The sequence below is a fragment of the Perognathus longimembris genome, unplaced genomic scaffold (assembly GCF_023159225.1).
Source record: "Perognathus longimembris pacificus isolate PPM17 unplaced genomic scaffold, ASM2315922v1 HiC_scaffold_5288, whole genome shotgun sequence".
Classification (NCBI taxonomy): Eukaryota; Metazoa; Chordata; class Mammalia; order Rodentia; family Heteromyidae; genus Perognathus; species Perognathus longimembris.
Window position 1 is genome coordinate 10,877 of NW_025960698.1, and position 5,438 is coordinate 16,314.

The following is a 5,438-nucleotide window of genomic DNA, read 5'->3' on the forward strand; positions in this document are numbered from 1 at the left end:
CGTCCCGCCCCCGCGCGCGTGAACAGACGCCCGCGTCCCGCCCCCCTGCGCGTGAACAGACCCCCGCGTCCCGCTCCCCTGCGCACGCGCGTGTACAGACGCCCGCGTCCCGCCCCCTGCGCGTGTACAGACGCCCGCGTCCCGCCCCCTGCGCGTGTACAGACGCCCGCGTCCCGGCCCCCCGCGCGTGTACAGACGCCCGCGTCCCGGCCCCCCGCGCGTGTACAGACGCCCGCGTCCCGCCCCCCCCGCGCGTGTACAGACGCCCGCGTCCCGCCCCCCCGCGCGTGTACAGACGCCCGCGTCCCGCCCCCCCGCGCGTGTACAGACGCCCGCGTCCCGCCCCCCGGCGCGTGTACAGACGCCCGCGTCCCGCCCCCCCCGCGCGTGTACAGACGCCCGCGTCCCGCCCCCCGCGCGTGTACAGACGCCCGCGTCCCGGCCCCCCCGCGCGTGTACAGACGCCCGCGTCCCGGCCCCCCGCGCGTGTACAGACGCCCGCGTCCCGGCCCCCCGCGCGTGTACAGACGCCCGCGTCCCGGCCCCCGCGCGTGTACAGACGCCCGCGTCCCGCCCCCCGCGCGTGTACAGACCCCCGCGTCCCGCCCCACGCGCGTGTACAGACGCCCGCGTCCTGGTCCACTGCGCGTGTACAGACACCCGTCCCGCCCCCCCCGCGCGTGTACAGACGCCCGCGTCCCAGCCCCCCGCGCGTGTACAGACGCCCGCGTCCCGGCCCCCCGCACGTGTACAGACGCCCGCGTCCCGCCCCCCGCGCGTGTACAGACCCCCGCGTCCCGCCCCACGTGCGTGTACAGACGCCCGCGTCCCGGTCCACTGCGCGTGTACAGACGCCCGTCCTGCCCCCCCGCGCGTCCCGCCCCACTGGGCGTGTATAGACGCCCGTCCCGCCCCCCCGCGCGTGTACAGATGCCCGTCCCGCCCCACTGGGCGTGTATAGACGCCCGTCCCGCCCCCTGCGCGTGTACAGACGCCCGCGTCCCAGCCCCCCGCGCGTGTACAGACGCCCGCGTCCCGCCCCACTGCGCGTGTACAGACGCCCGCGTCCCGGCCCCCCCGCGCGTGTACAGACGCCCGCGTCCCGCCCCACTGCGCGTGCACAGACGCCCGCGTCCCGCCCCCCGCGCGTGTACAGACGCCCGTCCCGCCCCCCCGCGCGTGAACAGACGCCCGCGTCCCGCCCCCCCGCGCGTGTACAGACGCCCGCGTCCCGCCCCCCCGCGCGTGTACAGACGCCCGCGTCCCGCCCCCCCGCGCGTGTACAGACGCCCGCGTCCCGCCCCCCCCGCGCGTGTACAGACGCCCGCGTCCCGCCCCCCTGCGCGTGTACAGACGCCCGTCCCGCCCCCCCGCGCGTGTACAGACGCCCGTCCCGCCCCCCTGCGCGTGAACAGACCCCCGCGTCCCGCTCCCCTGCGCACGCGCGTGTACAGACGCCCGCGTCCCGCCCCCCCGCGCGTGTACAGACGCCCGTCCCGCCCCACTGCGCGTGTACAGACGCCCGCGTCCCGCCCCCCCACGCGTGTACAGACGCCCGCGTCCCGGCCCCCCGAGCGTGTACAGACGCCCGCGTCCTGCCCCCCGCGCACGCGCGTGTACAGACGCCCGCGTCCTGCCCCCCGCGCGTGTACAGACGCCCGCGTCCCGCCCCCCGCGCGTGTACAGACGCCCGCGTCCCGGCCCCCCAGCTTGTACAGACGCCCGCGTCCCGCCCCCCTGCGCACGCGCGTGTACAGACGCCCGCGTCCCGCCCCCCGCCCCCCGCGGGAACGCCCCTCCCGCCGCCGGTGCGCCCGTCGTGGTTCTGCCGGTGTTCTCAAGGGTTCGCCGGGCCGGGGTGGCCCTGGGGTTCCGTGCGTGCCGCGCCGCCGCGCCAGCCTGGCTTCCGGAGTGCGGGGCACTGGCTGGGGCCTCAGGAGGCCGTCCTAGCCGGCCGCCCCTTCTCCGGCCCTGGGGCCGCGCGGCTGCTCGCCCCGCCGGCCTTCTCCGGAACCGGAACCGGAAAGGCGGCCAGGGCGGCTCTAACCAGCCCCGCCTCCCGCCTCAGACCGCGTGTGCGCCAAGATGGCCGCGGGCGATCAACCCAGAGGCGGGGCCGGGGGCCGTGACGTCTGCCCTTAGGGGCGGTCCCATGACGTCACCACCCTTGATGGACAGCCTAGCCGGCCTATCAGTGCCTAGCTAGCCGCTCCAAATCCCGCCCCTTCCTGCCGCCATTACTGCTATATAAATCCAATCCCGGAATAAAGACCCCCGGCCTTGCTTTGACTTCGCCCCGGAATCGTCTGCGTGTCCCGGGGCTCGGGGCGGGCTTTGGGGGTGGTGCTTCCACAAACAGAGTCGCACGGGCGCCGAGAGGGAACTGCTGGGGGCGCAGCGCCTCCGATGGGTGGCCGAGGGGAGCCGGACCCCGTCTCACCCCGTCTCGGGAGCCATTAGGAGCGGTCACCGTGGAAACGGCAGGCCTGGGCCCTCCGCGCGGAGGAACGTTCATTCAATTAGCGGCCCGGGGCGCGAGCGCCCGGCTTCTGCCCCGACTGCCGCGAGGGAGGCAGCGGCGCGAGGCCCCCCCCCCCGGCCGGCGCGGGGCAGCAGGGGCCGGGGGGCAGCAGGGGCCGGGCGGCCGCCGCCCCACGAGCCGGCGACACCGGTCCAGACGCAGCCGCAGCCCCCGCCCTGGGTCCCCTTCCCTCTGGGGGCCCGGAGGGCTTTCCGGAGGTGGCTGAGCCCAGGGGAGGGAGGCCTGCGAGGACAGAGCGGGTTGGGGTCCTGCCCTCCCCCCCCCCGGTGCAGCCAGGAGGGGTGAGGACCGCAAGGCCCCCGGCCGGCCTCAGGGAGGGCTGGGTGCAGGGGGGCACCCTGTGGGCAGGGCTGGGTGCAGGGGGGCACCCTGAGGGCAGGGCTGGGTGCAGGGGGGGCACCCTGAGGGCAGGGCTGGGTGCAGGGGGGGCACCCTGAGGGCAGGGCTGGGTGCAGGGGGGCACCCTGTGGGCAGGGCTAGAGACAGCGAGACCCGGGTGGCCAGCTGTGCACAGCTTCCCGGGAGGCGGGACACATCTGGCGCCCCACCGTGCCAGGCCGTCCCGTGGGGGACCAGGACAGGGTGGCCCACCGCGGGCGCTCCGAGATGGGCTCCCGGGGCCGGGGCCCGCCATGCTGCCCCCCTCCCGGACGCCAGCTGCTCCGGCACCCCCGAGGAGCCCACAGTGCGCGGCCCCACTGTGTGCTGGCGGGGGCGGGGAGGAGGGGGGGGTTGGCCAGCCGGACTCCAAGGCCCCGTGGCCCACGCAAGGTGCCGCTTCTCACCGCCATGGAGGCCGCCGCCGGCCGGGGCGTCCAACACCGCTGCTTCCTAGGAACAGCGAGCCGCCGTCAAGCTACAAACCCTTTGTTCACGTCGACCGCGGCTCCCTGGGGCGAATCCCAGGAACGCCACGGTCAAAGGATTCCCTTTCGCCACCGTGCTCGCGGCGGACACCGCAGCCGGGCAGCGTGGGCTCACCCCTCTGTTCCTTTCTGAACGCGCCTCCGTGCGCCCACTCACCGGGGAAGGCCCCACCGGGAGAGAACGTGGGAGCCAGGGGGCCCAGACTGAGTCCTGGTGTGAGCCAAGGCTCGGAGGGCGAGGTAAAGGACCCACGAGAGACTGTGGAGGGGCGGAGGCTGGGAAGGCCAGCGGGCCCGGGCTCCACACTGGCTTGGTCTCACACATGAGCGCCGGTAATCCCCCACCCCACGCCTAGGCCTGACCCCCCTCTGCGGAGTGCTCGCTCTCAAGTGCTCTGTCTCTGCAGGCCCCGGGAGAACCCTCCCACGCCCGCTCCCTCTCCGGGTCCTGGGCCGCCGTCAGCGGGCAGGCGCCCCCCGAAGCGCTGGAGCCACCGCGGGGGTGGGCGAGTGCCAGGCCAGGCTCCTGTCCCCAGCAAGCCTGGTTCTTGGCTCATAGCGAAAGCAACACTCTCTCCCACAGTCCCCAACGTCGGAAGTCTCGACACAGCCAAGCTCTCCCTAAAGTCGGGGCGCAGAGACCCCCGGCTATTCCAACATGAGCCACCTGTCCCAACTCCTGCAGCCTGAAGCGTCCCCGGCTGCCGCCTCGTCCCTGCCTCCACCGCCACCGCCGCGTGGCCTCCCGCCCTCTCTGTCCTCCCCAGGAAACACGCCGATGGCAGCTCGGCCTCAGCGAACGTGGTCACCCGTCTGCAAACGTGACCCTTCTCCCAAATAAAAACCACACCCGCGGGGCAGGGGTTAGCACCCGGAAGCATCACTTTGGGGGTGACAGCAATGCCCGCACAGCTCTCTTTCTTAATTAGGTGCTGCACGCCAGGCGGCATTAACGGGTATCACTGTTTTTCCACAGCAGAGCCGGCGGGCTGGGCTTGCAGAAGGAAGATTTCCCCCCCGCCTCAGGGAACCCGTGGGTCTCCCCGGTCCAGCCAGTCCAGCCTTCCCCCGGGGCCTGAGTCCGCCCCTGATGGTGCTGGGGAGGTTGATTTGCCCCCAGGGATAGTTGACGAAGGCTGAGAACTCTTTTGCCCATGGCGGCTGGGGGACTGTTCCAGACAATGCGCAAATGTTGGCCAGGAACGCCGCTAACCGCCCTTCCGCCCCCAGCATGGTGGAGAAGTCTCCAGCCCCAGCCCCCAACAGGGCTGGCGCCTGCAAACCCTGCTTCAGAGTAATGAACCCAGACCTTGGAATACGGCTGCCTGGGGAAAGTTGTATTTCCCAGCTTCCTTTGCAGTGGGTGTGGCCGTGTGGCCAGGTTCTAACCAATGGGACATCGGTATGAACGTCAGTGGACCTGTGGCAGAAGCCACAGGTGTGACAGGTGACTGCGAGTCCAGGCCCGCTCCCTGCCAGAGCTCTGCCCCAGGGAGGCTAGACTTTCTTCTCCAGGATTCTGGAAAGAGAAAGCCCGGGAAGAAACCGTAGCAGCTCCTACAGAGCTTGAGCGGAGGGTGTCCAGGTTCGGAGCACACCTCTCCGGACAGTGGGCAGCGCAGGACGGCGGAAGCCCGGGGTGTTCCGGGCCTCGTGGTGGCGTGGAGGCCCCGTGGCCGTCTCCACCGTGGGGTGGCCGAGCCCGCACTCCTCCACCCTGTGCACCAGCGAAGCTGGAGGAAGCCCCCGGGGTCACGGCGAGGCCGAGGGGTCCCTGCTTGTTTTTCCAAACAGCATCGTGTTAAGAACTAGAACTCTGGCATGCTCTGATTTAAAAAAACAAAACAAAACGTAGCCAAACCAAAGCAAAGACTGTCTGGACTCTGGCTGCGGAGCGCTCGTCTGCTACGGTCAGGTTCGCAAACCGCGGGCATGCAATTGCTTTCCCTGGACGTGCCATCTCTGCTGGGGACATCCTCTGAACTCTCCGTGGGGCAGCCGAGGCTCAGGTGTCACCCTGGGGGGGGGGG